We start from the raw sequence: 19,653 nt of genomic DNA, 5'->3' as shown, positions 1-19,653 counted from the left end.
GGCTGAAGTAGCTTCACGACTCATGCAGAAGAGCGTGATATTAGAAACGGTGCACTAGTGAGAAAAGTGATGGACTCCTAAGGAGGCAGGATGCAACCCGGAACCCCACACTGTAAAAACCATCCAGTCGAGTAGGATGACTGAGACAGATGAAAATAATAATAATAATAATAATAAAATAATAATAATAATAATAATAATAGATGTGGCTACAGTTTATGCTACTTACCTCTCATACAGTCATTGAGTATCGTCACCATAATTTCATCTATGTAAAGATGCATCATGAAGGAAGTGGATTCCTTTCCAGTGAATGTTGAGGGCCACATTCATTCTTTTTTTTATCGCCCGCTTTACAAGTCTGGAATAAAAGGTCCAATTAATGTTATGTACGACGCAATTTAAATGCGGTTAACAGAGCAGATCAAATTCATATGATGGTACAGAATTGATTTCCTTTGCTAAGGTTAATCAGATTTACATTCTACTATGATCGTCCAAGAGGCCTTCTGTATTTATTGTATGTCTTATTCATAAAAAATGTAGAATCAGCCATAAATTAGTTTAGGAAAATGAAAAGTCTTAATGATCTCTAAAAATCATGACTATAGTAAAATTTGGGAAGGAAGACAAAGAAAAATACGGGAAACGGAACATCTCAAACCTAATACACGAAGTTCCAATATAAAACATTTGACATAAATAAGAACAGCACAAGACCACCAAGATATGGTTTAACATATAGTGGACAAACTGTTCTTGATTAATGTTCATTATCAGATAATTATACAATAATCTCTTTATTATCCTGAATATTAGAGCCAAGACCTTTTTGGATAAGGGCAAACTCCGGATAAGTCAAGTAAAACACTCTACAGGTATCAAACATCAACTCTATACCTTTATTCCCCCTAGCTTGTCAATACTACATACCTTGTAAACTTTTCCTGGACTCCCACACTCTCCAAAACCCTTTCCCAGTCTCTTATGAGTGTTAGAAATGTTACCAATATTTCCTTAGACTGTGCACGCTGTTGTCTGGAAGGATATTAATATTATGTCATCAAAACTTCACATTTCAATATGTAAGTCAACTATGAATTCGCTTGTTTTTTTTTTTTAATATTCACTGGCGGAAGGCAGTGAACAGACTACATATTTCTGTTAGTTAAAACAGTCCACATCCTGTCATTAACTAGTAACCGGCAGAAAAATCGCTTGTTTATTCTAGTGGTTGTTTGTATGTTTGTACGGTATTTCATTGCATGGAACCAGTGGTTATTCAGCAAAGGGACCAACGGCTTTACGTGGCTTCCGAACTACGTCGAGAGTGAACTTTTATCACCAGAAATACACATCTCTCACACCTCAATGGAATGCCCGAGAATCGAACTCGCGGCCACCGAGGTGACAGGCCAAGACCATACCGATCACGCCACTGAGGCGCTTCTCTAGTGGTTGTTAAACAGATGGTTATCACCTTACCCTTCCTTCCATACCCCCTCCCCGTAACAGAGTTTACTTCGGTGTTCACCTTTCAAGTGTCTTAGTGTGTTTCGCTGGACTGCCTTTTGGCAACATCTGAAGTTGTCTTGTTCCTGCCTTTGTAACATATTGAACGTAAATTACAAGTATTACGATATTTTCTCTGCTTTAATTTATTACTGTACAGAAAGTAATTTATTGTGTTATGTTTTATTAATTTGTGTTAAGTCAGTGTTATTATTAAATTGTAAGGGTTTCTTGCGTTTAAATGCCCCCTTCTTAATTGTGACATTGATGCTTAACATTTTTAACTTAAGATCTAGTAAATTGAACCTGGTATAATTTTGCTGTGAATTTAGTGGCTACAGAGTTCGTGACACAAGAGACAGCACAAGTTTTGACACTACCTGATTCCAGTAGGGTAAACTTGGCTCAAATTTACCTAAATGAGTAAAGGACAAACTTAATTATCAAATAAGTATTTCTCTCAAACATTAAGAAAACTTGATAAACCTGGATTTCAGTCTCTTGAACGATAAGAGAACTTGATAAACCTGGATTTCAGTCAATTAACGACAAGAAGTTTTTATAAATCAGGATTTCAGAGTGACTTAAACGATAAGAAAACTTAATAAACCTTGATTTCAATCACTTAAACGATAAGGAATCATTATAAACCTGGATTTCCAAGTCTCTTAAACAATAAGAAAACTTGATAAACCTGGATTTCAGTCACTTAAACGATAAGAAAACTTGATAAACCTGGATTTCGGTCGCTTAAATGATGAGAAAACATGATAAACGTTATATGATAAGAAAACTTGATAAACCTGGATTTCAGTCACTTAAACGATAAGAAAACTTGACAAACCTGGATTTCAAAGTCTCTTAAACTAAAAGAATACTTGATAAACCTAAATTTCAGTTACTTAAACGAAAAGACAACTTGATAAACCTGAATTACAAAGCCTCTTAAACCATAGAGTGTAAGTCCCCGAACTACTTTCATCCTAATATAAACAGCCGCCGTTTGCTCTCCTTCAAGAAAAACGTCAAAGCTGTGACTCAAGATGTGACTCACCATAGGTAGGGTCACTGGATGAGGTTCTGATAACCTTGAAACCTAATATACCAAACACGGAGACAAAAATGTAACAAGTTAAAATAACTTATTTGAGCGTCCAAGTGAATAGAAACGATACGATATGTCACATGACAAAGTATCTGGTACAAAGGAAAGTCACAAAAGAACAAACGAAATTCCCAGGCTTCTACAATGAATAGTAATAGACAGATTAGGATTATAGTCATTACTGGCTCTAAAACCTGAAATAAAATTTTGTCAGTATATCTAGTTATATTACCACGCCTTATTCCAAACCACAGATTCAAAAGACAAGCGTTACCGTTCTTCTACCGGAATGGATCGTTCAACCGAGTCAGAAAGAAAATTAAAATAAGGGTAATTTATAAACACAGTCGCTGTTACCCTACCGAACAGCTTACATTTGAGCCAGTTAATAGCAGTGGCACTGTATAACACACAAACTTTTAAAACGCAATTTTTTTAAAGGGGCGAGACTGAAACGTTGATTCAGAAAATGTTAGTACAAAGTACAACGTTACATTTATTACAGGACATGTAGAAATCATGAATATGTATTTACTATGAATGAAAACTATCATAAAAGGTACTACACTGTCTCCAAGAACCAAAAGGAAAACAATAAAACTGCGATAGAACGGCGATTCCTTTAGCAATGTGTAGTATTACAAGATTCACCTGTAACTTACACCCCCCACCCTCCTCTCTCTCTCTCTCTCTCTCTCTCTCCTTTGAATATATCTCACAAAAAATATCTGTTATGTTAACTGGTCACTATGTTCATTCAGAAATGTCATGTGAAGATAAACATTCATGCAGTCTTGTGCAGTAATGATATCTGATGATTAAAAACCAAAGTATTATTCATGATTTCTTTATGTATCAGTCAAGATTTAAGATATTATTAGGATTTATTGATTATCAATATTAGATTCTCCATTTTTTCCATACTGGCAGGTGTTATGTTACAGTTATCTTTTGTTAATAATACATACTATTATTACAATATATATATATCTATATATATATATTATTATATATATTTTAAATATACATATATATATGTGTGTGTATATATATAGATATATTATATACTATATCATTAATATCACTACCTGTCTATCTGTAACCAACTAGGAAAGCGCGATCTATAATGTCTGAAACCAGCCCGAGAATTAAAGAACAAAACTCCCCGGCCAGGCACGTCCTACAGTTACTCTTGTCATATAAACCTCTCTCTCTCTCTCTCTCTCTCTCTCTCTCTCTCTCTCTCTCTCTCCTCCATTCGTTCCTGTCTTCCTTTCCCCTCCCATAGCGCTGCCATATTTCTTTCCCCCATCAACTTTCCATTTACGTCTGGTGCACACTCTATTAAATCAACTCTCCCCTCCTCTCTCTCTCTCTCTCTCTCTCTCTCTCTCTCTCTCTCTCTCTCTCTCTCTCTCTCAGTCCAGGCGCCACCTCCTTTAGTGAAAAGACATGAAGAGCAGAGGAACACATTCTTATATGTGTATATGTGTGTTTATATATATGTATATGTGTGTTTATACCACACACACACACACACACACACACACACACACATATATATATATATATATATATATATATATATATATATATATATAGAGGAGAGTGAGAGAGGTCAGAACAGAGAGGAGTAGGAGAGAACGATGGAGATGGACTGATGGGACGAGAGAGAGAGAGAGAGAGAGAGAGTCTTGCAGAGCAGGAGAGGTCACAGAATGCTCAAGCTGGCAAACTGCTTCAGTTCATATTTCGCACTTGTAAAAAAGTCCCATAAATATCATTTAGTATCATTTAATGATGCGGGGTCGAGGTTTCAACCGCCATGAATAGAGTCACTTATTATATCGGAAACTCATTACTGAATTGTGTACATAATAGCATTAAACTATATGCTCGAGAATTAGAGTAAAAATCACTACTGTTGTATATCCCTTGGTGTGGATAATAATGCAGCTTTGCTCCCGAATTGAACAGTAAACGATGGGTCTCTGATCACTTTGTAAATTGTTGTTATAAAACCAGGAATGAACAGGAGACCATAAGAGGTGTCTTCAAGTCTCTAGGCTCTTTGTAAATTAAAACTAAATGCACAAACTAGTGGTTTTATTTGGCTTAATTCATTATATAACTGATCGGAACACCATTGATCACATTTAAGCATTCTGCCTCGAGCGTATTATCTTGAAAACTTCACTTTCCAGTCGATGTATGACTTATCAGTTATAATTTTTTTCATCTACATTTTCATTTAAATCATGTGGTTATTTTTGCTTTCCTTCAATTCTGGCTACCATTGGCGTCAGGTTGACCGCCCCACCGCCCTCTTCATAGGGAACTATAGAGGATAAACCTAAAGATCTGGATGTTTTTCAATTTGAACTGTAGCAGAAAATTAATCATAACACCAACACTAGCACTATGCTCACTTCATTTGACGACGATTTCTCTCTACAGTGCCACAGATCATGACAGAAGATTTTGTTTGTTTTTATGGTGATTTTACGTTGCATGGAACCAGTGGTTATTCAGCAACGGGACCAACAGCTTTACGTGACTTCCGAACCACGTCAAGAGTGAACTTCAATCACCAGAAATACACATCTCTAACCCTCAGTGGAATGCCCGAGAATTGAACTCGCGGTCACCAAGGTGGCAGGCAAAGATCATACCGATCACGCCACTGAGGCGCTGACAGCGGATTTTGAGTAAAGGAATCTTTATCTTATGTTCAAAGACTTGGAAGAATAACTGGCGTCTGTAAGATCACTTGGTTTACCCTGACAGTCACTGGTGTTTCTTGCGTCAAACAGTCAAAATGGAGTAGGCACATGGGCTACTCGACTCTCTCTCTCTCTTAATTTAAACAAGGCTAAAGAGACAGGGACTCCATTTCCCTATTCTAACCCAGTACGAAAAGAAAAAGAAAAATGAACAGAGAAATGAAAGTATCGCACCTGTCAGGTTCAACCACCGACTTTCAGAAAATAACGCTCTTAATACTTTTAAAGTTTAGGCTTCAGGGTCTTCGCAAAATCTTAATTATGAGGTTGGAAGGAGGTTATGTTTCTCATTCATTTAATTATCATCATTTCAAAAGATGTTGCGTAACTTGTTGTTATACTTGCAAAATGTCTGATTTTCAAGCATTAACTAGAAACGACATCGGAAAATAATATATGTTTATATATATATAAATAAATATATATATATATATATATATATATATATATATATATATATATATATGCGTATATATACACATACATAAATATCCATAAACTAATCTGCGTTCTGATGAACATCAATTGTCTTTCACAGGATCGCTTTAGAAATCCCCCATTTTCCAGCTCAATCTTCTTTTGACAAGCCACCTTTCCCCTCTCCATAACCTTCCATAAAAGATTTTAGCATCCCAGTCGGCTAGGGGAAAGCCAGAGTAAAAGGAGAAAAAAAAAAAAAAGTCATCCGAAGAGGATGCAATCTCTCTCTCTCTCTCTCTCTCTCTCTCTCTCTCTCTCTCTCTCTCTCTCTCTCTTCCCTTTAATAGACACATTATATATGGAAATGTAGGATACGTGTGTATATAATACATATATATATATATATATATCTATATATATATATATATATATATATATATATTAGATATATATATAATATATATATATAATAATATTGTATTATAATAAATTAATACTATATAATATTAATATATTATATTATATTATATATTATTAGAGAGAGAGAGAGAGCTTGTATGGTGTTTTTACGTTGCATGGAACCAGTGGTTATTCAGCAACGGGACCAACGGCTTAACGTGACTTCCGAACCACGTCGAGGGTAAACTTCTATCACCAGAAATACACATCTCTAACCCCTCAGTGGAATGGCAGAGAGAGAGAGAGAGAGAGAGAGAGAGAGAGAGAGAGAGAGAGAGAGAGAGAGAGAGAGAGAGAGAGAGAGAGCCGGCAAGCAGACTGGCGGCGGGCAACCGTACGCCGGCAATATTTTTTTTTTCTTTCCATATCATCGTTATTTCTCATCGTAGAAGAAACGTAAGAGCAGATCAGATTAATGTTTTCCTTTTCCTCTACAACTAATATAAAATAGTTGTCATAGCCGGATATCCGGTCGGATATTCGGATCAAGACGGTAACCGGTTAAAAACCATCCCTTGTATCAGTCACTCCCAAAATTGCCCATACCAAGAATAGAATATAATAAAAAATTTAGGCCAAAGGCTAAGCGCTGGGACAATGAGGTCATTCAGCGCTGAAACGTAAATTGACAGTAAAAGTTTGAAAGGTGTAACAGGAAGAAAACCCCGCAGATGAATCAGATGTTAGAAGAGGGTGAAAAGTAAGATGTTAGAAAGAGAATATGAAAGGAGGTACAGTCAAACGGATTGAAACGGGTTGCAGCTAGAGGCCGAAGGTACGCTGCAACAAAGAACCTTAACTATTGCCTACAGTGCACCGCATACTGACGGCACTAGCCCCCTACGGGGTTGACCATATATCAAAGACCCCCGGATATGATGAGGACTCCAAAAAATAAAATGTTATCATTACCATACCGGAATACCCAATACAACGTAGTACATTTAATATTTGCATATTCCAGCACAAAGTCAGTATGAGGAAATATATATAAAATATATTCAACACTTTTTTTATTTCATTAAATACAATACAAAGTAAAACTTGTGGAAACGGCCACAATTTTTCTTCTGGAGCTGAAACAAATATTAATTTTTCCATTTGTCGTCGACCCCCTAGACCGAAGAGTCTCTCTCTCTCTCTCTCTCTCTCTCTCTCTCTCTCTCTCTCTCTCTCTCTCTCTCTCTCTCTGGAATCCTTGTGAAAACATCTGAAAAGTAGGTGTACTATATTTGGAATTCTGTGAAAAGTTCGATCAGAATAATGCTTTCTATTTTCTATAATAAAGAAGTTAGCCTGGCCGGATATCCGGATCAAAACGGAAACCGGCTAAAAACCATCCCCTATAAAATTTTACATATATAATCCGACTATAGTTCAATCTGGTCCAGTAGTTTCGACGTTTATAGTAAATACATACACACGCAGCCCGACCGTCCGCTTCATAAATAAGATATATATATATATATATATAAATATATATATATATATATATATATATATATATATATATATATATATATATATATATGTGTGTGTGTGTGTGTGTGTGTGTTATATAAATATATACATATATGTTTATGTATATGTGTAATAAATATATATATATATATATATATATATATATATAGATATATATATATATATATATATATATTATATCGTTCCTTAGCCAAGGCTAAATCTAAAGTCCTTCTTCATTCTTATGCTATTTATTAAACCAAACCTGACTCAGGCATAGTGTACGCTTGAAAATAGTGAAAACTGCCGATAATATAAAGGAATAAATGAGAGATTTGAGCTACTCGAGTAATTGGTTAAAAAAAATAATAACTAGTTAATCCCTTAGCCACAACACGACTGCAAAATAGGAAATTTTATTAATAAAGGCTAATAATCTTTACATCACTGTAAGAAGCTTTATAAAAGGTAAGTTAGTCTTTTTAAAATAAATATCTTGATGACAATTATAGCGGTAATAACATCATTCGAAAAATCATTTTCAAGGTAGGGCAGTCGTCTTGTAATAAATATCTTGATAAATACTATAGCGGTAATAACATCATTCGAAAAATCATTTTCAAGCTAGGGCAGTCGTCTTGTAATAAATATCTTGATAAAGATTAAGGCACTTTTGGTTCGTTCCTCAATATCCTTTCACTGAACCCCTGCCTATTTTTAATCCCATTGCAATCTGACGTATCGCAATGAAACACGGCAGCAAACACGGATGCTGATTGCCGACTTAACATTAATTAAGAAGCGAACAAAAGTGGGACACCTTTATAGGAGTAAAAAAAAAAAAAAAAAAAAAATGGTCATTAAATTTCGGCTTTCGAAAACCCAACCCAAGTACTCTCAGTTTCTCCCCCTTCATAATATTTCGCTGGGGTTTTGTTCTGGTTTCGATATACTTTCGTTTTATTTCATTTCCTTGACTGCTACTTTTCTACTCTTCTATCTTTCTCTCTGTCAGTTCGTGCAAATCAGAGTGGAACGGAGCAATGCACTTAAATGTAAGTTTCGTGCATAGAAGCATACATTTTATTATTATTAATTATTATGCATCCTGCCTCCTTAGGAATCCATCATTTTTCTTACTATGTGCGCTGTTTCCAGGAGCACACTCTTGTGCATGAGTCCTGAAGCTACTTCAGCATTAAATTTTTCCAGGTTCCTTTTATTATTATTATTATTATTATTATTATTATTATTATTATTATTATTATTATTAAGCTCTTAGAGAAAACAGATATGTATAAAAAAAAATGACAGGAAAAATCAACAAAAACCATTTAGAACAATATTCATAAAAATAATCGTTATTAAAATTGCTGGTAAAAAAAATGATAGATGGGAAGAACGTAGCACTTGATATTGCATCCAAATTTTGTTATAAAAATCCAACAGTTTTTAAATCTAAACATGTTGCACAAAACTACAGTTTCAGGAGTATTTTCCGAGTCAGTTATCGTTAAGTAACAATGAAAACATTGCTAAGAGAGATAAGAGGCAATTTTTTCATAATTAAATTGTGCAAAAAGTTGGTCAGCGTTAAAAGCATAAAATATTTACATAAAAAGCTGATTAGACTCTAGAATCGTCGTAGCCTTGAATAATTTAGAAACAATTTTTAGAAACTACTTGAAGTTATGCCTAAGAGACGAAAGTGTCTGGGAGAGTTAAATTTTTCCTATTAGATTTAAGAAAGGGAAGATTTTCATCATTCGACTATCTTCCAGGTTTTAGCAGGGACAAATGTCTTTTAATTAAGTCTCTTTGTACTGAGAAATCTGGAAAATAGGGCTCTCTCATTACCAAAATATTATGGCACACTGGATATTTGATAAAGCAGTGTTTCTCATAACATACGTTCAGGTTTAGATTGAAAAAGAAAATGCAGCCACACTGGCTATATTTATCTTTGAGATTTGATAAGCCATGAATCCGTTGTTACGCTTCCTGTCTAACTAAGAGACTCCTTTTAAGGAATGCTTCTATTAAGTATCAGAGTCAATTCATTCTGGAAATTCACGAAGGAAAAATTATGTCAAATTCAACGTGAAACGTCAGCTATGAGAAAGGGGTTTCCTAACTCAAATCTGCGTAATCCTAGTTAATTGATAAAGTAAGTTTTCACTCATTAAACGTATAGGGATGCGATATAGAAATTTCAAAATAATTTAAGAAATGAACTGAAAAGCAAATAAATTAAGATACCAACTAAGCAAGATAAAAATAACTGCATATGAAAATGAAGGAAAATATACGATGCCAGAAACACAAGATCACATCAGATACTCTAATAACAAACTTCCGTTTGACACATTATTGCACTAAAACAAATTCTGGAGGAGACAAAGTTAACCTTAAAGTAAAAAGATAGAAGAGTATAAACTCGAAATGACAACAAAGCTTTTTTACCTGAGAGAAACCAGTTCCGCTGCATAAAAGACAAAGCTATAGTCGGTGTCATAGTATAAAACTGCGGGGGATAATTCAACGGGTCTTCCCCACACGAACAAATAGAATATTGACGTCGTTCTTTCACTCACAGTCTGTGCAACCTCAGGTGTAGCCAAACATAAAGTATATAGAAGTTGAGAGTTGCCAGCACCGAGTGGTGAAATGGTTGCAAAGTACAAGATTTGTCAATCAAAAACCTTTTGGATGAACTTGAGTTCAGCCATACAGCTACCTCACTAACATCACTCACTAATCAGCTATATAGGCATCTGCTAAGACCGGAAACTGATTAATTTCCCATCAAAGAAGATTATTCACCCTCAATAGTTATTTAATTTTCTGACTGCGCAGTCTCATTCTCGTGTCCAAAAATCTCGTTTCATCCTTATGAAACTGGAAATAATGTTAAGGTAATTCAAAATCCTAATCGATAAATCCTAACCCTCAAACGCATAAAATAAAAAATGCTATGAACTATGTGAAACAATCCCGACGACTTAATTTACCTTCGGATTAAGTAGGTCATAGGAAAGCCTAAAATACTTTTGAATGATATATATATATATATATATATATATATATATATATATATATATATATATATATATATATATATATATATATATATATATCTATATATATATATATATATGGCTTTGCAACAAACTGCAAAAAACAGTCAAAACCAGAACGTCCATATAAAATTTATAAACCAAATTGCAAATAACAAGTAATGCTTGGTTTTGCAAAAACAAAAACTACTGGACTAGGGCAGTAGTTTTCTGTGCCTACTCTCAGAAACCAATTAAAACTTGTACAATGACTTCATTAGGTGTTCTAAGTATGGTATTAGAATTATTATGATCTTTTTTTTTTTTAAGGTAGGGGTAAGGTAGAAGACAATGAGGCCATAAAGTTTTGTTTTGGTTTGGAATAGGAGGAAACAAAACCCGAAAGTGGTTGTGTATGAAACCTGTATTATAGCATCAGTTAATATTACTATCCAGATTTTGAAAACCCCTTCACTAAGTCCGGGAAAAGGGGACTATATAGGGTACACTTATCTTATATATAGCTCGCTTATGGAATGTATTACGAATGACATTATGCTCAGTCACCTAAAGAACGAAAGAGATTAAGAAAATTCAGGGACAAGGTTTAATAAGAGATGATTTTGAGATCAGGATCGGAGTGATCGATCCAGGAAGATTCTATTACAGATTGTATTCATTGTCTCTAATTTGAATTTTTCAAGTGAAACATCACGAAAGACTCATTACCGCTAAACTAATTTCACTTAGTTAATCATGTAGTACCATCAGTGGCTCAAGGAAAATGGAAGCCAGAACAGTAATACATTTGTAGAAGTTACACGAAGAGATCTAAAATAAAAAAAATAAATAAAAAAAATAAAAAACACTGAACGATTCAAGATGACAAAAATTCTGGTCAAGGCCAAATTTTGTTCTGACACACAACTATACACTGAATTCGCAGGAAACAACATATCTAGGCCTGGCATTTCGGGACTAATATGAAGGAAGCCATCCAAAAGAGTTCTTCGCTAGATGAGTCGGTTAAGTACTCTCTTACTGATGTGCTGAAGTTCACTTCCAGCCGCCATCAGCGCGGAATCAGAGGAATGTATTTCTGGTGATTAGAAATTAATTTCTCGGTGCAATGTGGTTCGGATCCCGCAATAAGCGGTAGGTCCCCTTGCTAAGTAACCAATTGGTTCCTAGCCCTAGGAGATGTGTTAATCAGCTCAGTGGTCTGGTTAAACTAAGGTATACCTATTTTCTTACGCCATTCAAAAACTTCGTTATTTGAGGCTAAAAAGTGAATGAACAACTGGAAATACAAGTACACAAGGTAATGTCCAGTGCTAACAGCTACAATGAACTCTTAAGTTCTAGATTTCTTCATATTTTTTCGGCTTTAAGAGAGAGAGAGAGAGAGAGAGAGAGAGAGAGAGAGAGAGAGAGAGAGAGAGAGAGTGTGTGTACACACACACACACACACATTATATATATATATATATATATATATATATATATATATATATATATATATATATATATATATATATAATATATATATATGTTTTACTTTAAATCACGAAAAATTTAAAAAGTGATGATCATTAAGAACAATGTTACAGCATGGAGGAAAACTGAAACATTGAAAATAAAAAATTAAAAAGATGAATGAAAAGGGCAAAAAAATGTTAAGATGAATCTGAAAACACCCACGCAGATATATATACAAAGTTACAGCATGGAGGAAAATTGGAACATTGGAGACGCCAAGTCCTTTCGTCTTTTTACTAAGACATGGTCACAGCGTGTCTTGGTAATAGGACGGAAGTACTTGGCGTCTCCAGTGTTTCAATTTCCTTCCATTCTGTAACTTTGTTCATATATATATATATATATATATATATATATATATATATATATATATATATATATATATATATATATATATATATATCTGCGCGTGTGTGTGTTTAGACTCATCTTCCCATTTGTTTGCCCTTTTCATTCATCTTTCTATTTTTTTCATAATATCTTTCCTTGAGGTGCAGGATATACAATCACATTGTTCTGTATATTCCCCACTTCTGAGTCTAAGTCGCTCAGTATTGCTCTCCCACAAGTACGACATAATCGATGCTCCACGAGATCCCGGAAATCTTGGCCCACCCTTCCAACATCTGCGGTGTGTAAGACACCAGAGCAGACGTGTTCGTGCTGGCACATCTGTACACAGCTGTATAAGAGTTCGTCTTTAAGTTTTGTGTTACTGTTTTATATTTCCAGCCACACTACAGTACACTTGTATGGCCCCTTTTCTCATCTTGAGGCTTTGCACATGTTTTGTTTCAGGGTTATTACAAGTGTGCTTTTAGCACCCGTTTTTAATTATGTTATGATGGGACTGCAAATGCCTTTTCATACTGACATTTGCAGATGTTCATGCCACCCGTTGTCACATCTTTTCTTTATCGTGGCATCTTCACAGGTGTCTTTGGCAACAAATGATTTCATATGTGTTTTAAGCCCACATTTCAATAGACATATTTGTTTTGTGTAACTGCCAATGTCATTTTGCCATCTCATCTATACACACGTATGTAGTAGGTGTTACTTGAAGCATAGTTATATCCGTTTCTTTCAACTGATATTTGAACCTCTGTATACATGCTTACATCTGCGTGCATATGTGCGTCTGTAAAACTCCTTGTATTCGTATAGCAGTCTTAATAGCCACTACTGTTCAAGTGAATAAATTAATAAATCTTTTACGTTGTTTCATTTGTGTTTGTGTGAAATTGTTTGTTCGGGGTTTTTGTTAGTGTTCATGTAACCTCTGATTTAATCATTTCTCATTCTTCTTTTCTACATAATCAAATGCTCTCTCTCTCTCTCTCTCTCTCTCTCTCTCTCTCTCTCTCTCTCTCTCTCTCTCTCTCTCTTCTTTTAAAAAATAAACTTATAAAATAACGTTAGAATTTCAGTGCAGCTGACGACCACCGGAGATTAGTTCTCGTGGTCCTAATTAGCTGATTCAGTCAAGCAAATGACGTCCCTTCATTTGATCATTTTTAGCATAATTATTCTTTTTGTGGTTTCCCACTGTGTTTCCTTATATAACTTTGCAATGTCTGCATCTTTATTACGTAAATAAAAATATACATTACTCTTGTCATGCATTTTTCATTCTTTCATTCCCTTTCCTTTATTTTTCTTTGTCTTATCACTTTCCCCTTTTTATTTGTGGAGCCATTGTTCATCATTGTTCCTTATATCCACCTGTTTTCTGTGTGGGAATAAGTCAGGCGTACACACACACACACAGTCAGAGGCGTACACACGCGCGCGCACACCTCCACCTACACACACACACACACACAGGCTGCACAGCATACCGTCTTCATCTCCCATTGCTCCTTCCTTCCTCACCTACTCTTCCTCTCTCTTTTCTATCTGGGTTTATCCCTCCTTCCCCCTGGCTCCCCCTCTGTCCCCCCCCAGACCCCCAAGACCGTTCCTCCGACCCCTACGGCTCCCCAACAAACACCATCCTGAACACCCCCCTCCCTCCTCTTCCCTTCCTCCCCCTAGTAGCAAGCGTCGTCCATGTATTGATCTGAGAGGAGCTGTGGACGAGCATGTTGCAGAAGGCACCCCATTTGAGACGCGCTGGGGACGACGCCATCTTTCCACCCCTCGGAGCGTCTTGGGGGAAGATCCTTGAAGATGATAGGCGGGGCCGGTTGCCGTCGCTTCTTGACCAACCACGATGCCGTCCGGATTACAGGAGACGGAATTCGAGTGTTCTGATTGGCAAGTGTCAATTCGTACGTATGAGCTGTCCGCGAAGAGCCCCCCTGTGAAGAGACGGATGATGATGATGATGAAGTCATCATCTCACTAGTCATTTCATATGAACAGTACGTCAATTATGCCTTTCTTTCTTATGTCAAAGGCAAAAGCGCTATTATACGGTTCAGTGAATACTACTGTTATCTGAAGAGTGGAGTCAAGTCATACCCACTTATCGCACACTGCTTTCCACAGTCAATGCACACCGCCGGCACAAAGTGAATGCGTTAATTCTCTCAGAAAGATTTGTATTTACGGATCTGCACTAAAAAAAATAAATAAATAAATAAAAAGAAAGCAGAAAGTGAAGTCATGCACGTGTTTCATTGATTGATGAAATTGCGTGGTTATGTAACAGGTGGCTCTCAACATGCAAATATTAAAGCAAACAATCATTTTTTTTTTTTGCCTTGCAAAATCAGTCCAAAGATTTTTCTCCACTTCTTTATTTTTTTTAAGATTGAGTTGATGAAGCGCTTGCAGGTGAAAGGAAAAAAAATAGTAATAATAATGATAATAATAAAAAATAAAATAAATAAAAAAATGACTAAGTGCTTGTTGGCGTTCGGGGTAACAAATTCTTGGACAGCCGGACACACCAACTCAAAGACAGAAACACGAACAGACACACATATACACAGACATACTACAGACAGTTAGTTGGCTTTCTCGTTAACAAGCAGCGACACCAGCATGTTTTCGATTTTGCCGGAAGACAGACAGACAAGACAGATAGTTAGCTTGCTTGCTTGTTAACAAGCAACGATTCCAGTGGGCTATGTTCCAGTTCTGCCAACAGACAGACCAACAAGACAGACAAATAAACAGACACACGAACCGACAGGCAGTTACTTAGCTCGCTTGCTTGCTAACAAGCAAGGACTCCAGCATGCTTTACTGTTTGCCTCTCATGAAAAAAAAAAAAATCGTTTGACGGAGGTGTTCATATCCGCTTAGCGCGGGGCTCTGCGCGCCCTAATGAAAAGCTTCGAGGCTTGCACCGGATTGTTTGATAAGGCGTAAACATACCTGCTTATTTAAATGGTAAACACGAGGGCACAAAGTGACCCCAGGAAAAGATGATGACGTTTACATCTCGCGTTTGACTTTCTACACGAGGAGTGTCAAGGAGAAGAAGAAGAGGAGGAGGAGAAGGAAGAGAAGGAAGAAGATGATGGAGGAGGAGGAGGAGGAGGAGGAGGAGGAGGAGATAAAAATAATAAACGTAAAGTCTGAAGGAAACCAAGATTTTTGGGTAATGACTTTGTTCACTACTGCAACGACTTCCTCTCTCTCTCTCTCTCTCTCTCTCTCTCTCTCTCTCTCTCTCTCTCTCTCTCTCAGTCATGAGCGAGACATTTTGCGTCATTGTAATCTTAATCTTTCACAGATGGAAACCAGGGCATGAATATTCCCCCTTATCAGTAACTTCACTGTAACTTACAATGATTACCATAACAAGTATAATGATTGTTCATTGCAGAGATAAAGTCCTCATTAGGATTTAGGTCCTGAAGATCCTTCAAGGAATAGCCATCCTCGTAGGATATGGAATCCTTTGACCAAATTGGTGGATACCACAACCCAAGTAGGAAGGCTTCATAATTATATCCTTTTTGTCACTATAATGATGATGATTACTGTACATGATAACGATGAAAATTCCGTCAATAAAGGTGCATTATCATTTCCTCCTTTCTTTATTCCTATTACATTTCCACTCCTATTACATTTTAACATCTTCAACTTCAATTATTATACATACATATAATATCTATATATATATATATATATATATATATATATATATATATATATATATATATATATATATAATATATATTTTCCCATTTCCCTTGTTGAGAGTATATCATTTTGTGCTCATCTACACCGTCTTCTTAAAGATTCTTTACTTATCATTACCTGCAAGTAACATAGAAAAAATTAAATTCATTATAAATAAATGTAGAATAGTGCAAATGCCGCAGTGCCACTAAAATGGGTGCTAGATTTACCATTTCTAAGAGAGAAATTCACATATTTTTATCTTTTTATTTATAGAGAGAGAACCATTTTTCAAATGAACGAAATGACAATGTCAGCGAGAAATTCGAAATGGCAAATTTATACGAAAGGAGACTGGAAAATGGCAAACATCCCCCGAAAGAGTTAACAAAAGGAACGTCAGGCCTTTTGGGAGAAAGGGGGGGGGGATGCAACACTGGCCATAGAGAAAAAGCTTCAGAGATGGTGATAGGCCGGGGACGGAAGATAGAGGGCGGGGCTCCACGAACCGCTCTGCATATCTTATGGGAAGATTCACCACACAGACACTAGGATGAGCACTGACTCCTCCCATATTGTCTATTCCGACCAATCGGACGAGCAGGAAGAGACACAAGGATGTTCCCCTTGGCCCCACCTTCTTATCTGTGTCCGCCAATGAACGAGCGAGTTGCGGTCAGCTGAGATGACGCGCACTTTCCTATCGATTCTTCTTCTTTGCTCCTCTCGCAGCTACCTCGCATCTGGCCTCAAAAGGAATTTGTTTATTTTCTTTTTTTCCGGGACAAGGGGCTGCTGGCGCTTGGGGGGAGGGGGGGATGGGTGGGGGGGTGGGAGGGAGGGAGGGAGTGTCACTTGTCGATTCCAGACCTGTGCTGTGGCTTTTGAACCCCTCGATATTCTCTCTCTCTCTCTCTCTCTCTCTCTCTCTCTCTCTCTCTCTCCTTCCGTGTCTTTCTCTCTCTCTCTCTGACTCTTTCTTTCTTTCTCTTTACCGGTCTCTCTCTCTCTCTGACTCTTTCTTTCTCTTTACCGGTCTCTCTCTCTCTCTCTCTCTTCAATAAAACCAGAAACACGTATCCACACCCATACAGAAGTGAAAAGAATATTCTTATCCTTTTCATCAAGAAATGAGGATTAATACAGAGCGACAAAAACACCAGTAGCCTACATGGACCAGCATCAGTCTTACTCCACAAAATAATACGAGTATTTCTCGACCAAAAACCATTTGTTTTATCACATTCAAAAGCTTAACGACCTTCTATCGCTAGTTTCATTCTTAGAAAATTAAATCTCCTTACCGAATCTCACTACACTGTTGTCTGTCTTTATATATTAATATTTATATACTGAAGTTGAATTAATCTTATCACGTTACAAAAATATTTTGTAATACAGAGTAAAACTACAAAAAATGACCACATTTCACGACTAGAACGTAAATTACAATCCACTAATATATACGTCAGGAGTTTCATTCTTATCTAAAAAGAAATGTAAATAAGAAAAAAAATCTGAAGGTCTAACATGTTATTTCTTTAGTAAGACTTGAAAACCGGTCGTTTAAGTCTAATCACTGGCCGGGATTCCGTAATTTTTCATTTGCATTTGCGAATAAGTCTTTCTATTTTCCGATATCATCTTTTTCCCTTCTTCCAACCGCTGTCTCTATCTGACGTAGATTGGTGCAAGGAGTAAAAATGAAAGCCTTAGTGTGCTATATAGCTGTTTTCTTTCTTATAAAAGAAACTGTAAAGAAGAAACGACCCTTATCCAACAGAGGCCTTAAAGAAAATACAAGTGACGGGGGGTGGGGGTAAAGGTTAGAAGAAGAGGAGGGGGGGCCCTACGCCCGAAGGCAACGACTGATCCCCTTTTTGAAAAAAAAGGACACCTTTAAAAGATGTCTACCGAGATATGAAAAGTCCAACTCGCCAGGGATAAGAGGCTCCGCGGACGAGGATCAGAATTATAAGTATTTCTTCGAATACCAACGAGAAACTTCCAACCTACGAGAACCACAGATAATCACTGTTAAATTTAAGACGTCACTGAGAGCACTAGAGGGGCAGATCTCTTAGAAGAAAGCGGGTTATACAGGGAAGTGGACCAGTGAAAATATAATGAAAGGAATAAATTAGAGGAAGAAAGTATTTTTCACAAGCAGTTTCGAGCATCGCGTCCCATTTCTCCGTGTCGAAAATGCTTCCCACAATACTTGATGTCACGGAGCGCCCCAGCGGCGTGGTTGGTATGGTATTAGCGTCCCACCTCGGTGGTCGCGGGTTCGATTCTCGGCCATTCCATTGAGGAGTGAGAGATGTGTATTTCTGGTTAGAAGTTCACTCTCGACGTGGTTGGGAAGTCACGTAAAGCCGTTGGTCCCGTTGCTGAATAACCATTGGTTCAATGCAAGAGTAAAAACACCATACAAAAAAAAAAAAAAAAAAAAAAAAAAAAACATGTCACGGAAGTATCTCTAAAATATAAATTCTTCTTCCTCGACTTTTGTGGTTTTGCATATTCACTACAGCTCGACACTGAGCTCTTGACAGAAGTTGAACTTGAAGTTGGAGTGAAAGATGAAATGAGAGAGGGCTTATGGAAACTCCACAATACAGCAAACAGAGCCAACCTCCTAGTGTCTCCCAGTAAAAATTTTTATGATTTTACCGATAAGAACGAATACCAGCAAAATTTAGACAAGTGAACTATGGTTTGAACCACCAAACTGAGTGAGCGATACTAACGTTTAAATGCTGTTGATTACTTATTTTCATTAAGCAATAAAGCTGTCCAATAAACTTAAAAAAACTCTCGGGGAATTTCGTTGGAAATGTTTGTCGTTATCTTTTGTTGAGTACCACAGTTATAAATGATGTTCGACAATAAAGCGATTGTACCGTTCGTTATTCACGAATGACAAAAATAATGAGGAATATTTCATTTTTATTCTGAGGTAATATGTTTTTGGGTAAGGTAAGTGAGGTTTAATTCACTTTGCATTATTTCTAAGCTATACTAAACATAATAGAAGTGAAAATCTGTATGTACTATATATGCAGTGACTGGAGTTATGAAAACGCTTTGAGACTAACTCTGCAAACTACCAACATATTCCAATGTTGTGAAGTGGTTGCATTCGTCAAAGCTAAAACAAACAAATAAACATTTAAAGAAAATATTTTTTTCCAGCATCTATGCATGAACGTTAGAGATGTACAATGTACAA

At 36.4% G+C, this 19,653-nt stretch overlaps 1 long non-coding RNA gene across 1 annotated transcript in view; it reads right to left on the bottom strand.

The window, feature by feature from the left end:
- Window positions 1–19,653, bottom strand: part of LOC135210153 (uncharacterized) — a 223,128-nt gene that overhangs the window by 151,992 nt on the left and 51,483 nt on the right. The window contains exon 2 of the long non-coding RNA XR_010313466.1: window positions 230–361. This is a non-coding gene — a long non-coding RNA (uncharacterized LOC135210153). The remainder of the gene's footprint in view (window positions 1–229; window positions 362–19,653) is intronic.

The sequence above is a fragment of the Macrobrachium nipponense genome, chromosome 39 (genome assembly GCF_015104395.2).
Source record: "Macrobrachium nipponense isolate FS-2020 chromosome 39, ASM1510439v2, whole genome shotgun sequence".
NCBI lineage: Eukaryota > Metazoa > Arthropoda > Malacostraca > Decapoda > Palaemonidae > Macrobrachium > Macrobrachium nipponense.
The sequence above is the reverse complement of the archived record's forward strand: the minus strand, read 5'-3'. Positions and strand labels throughout refer to the sequence as shown.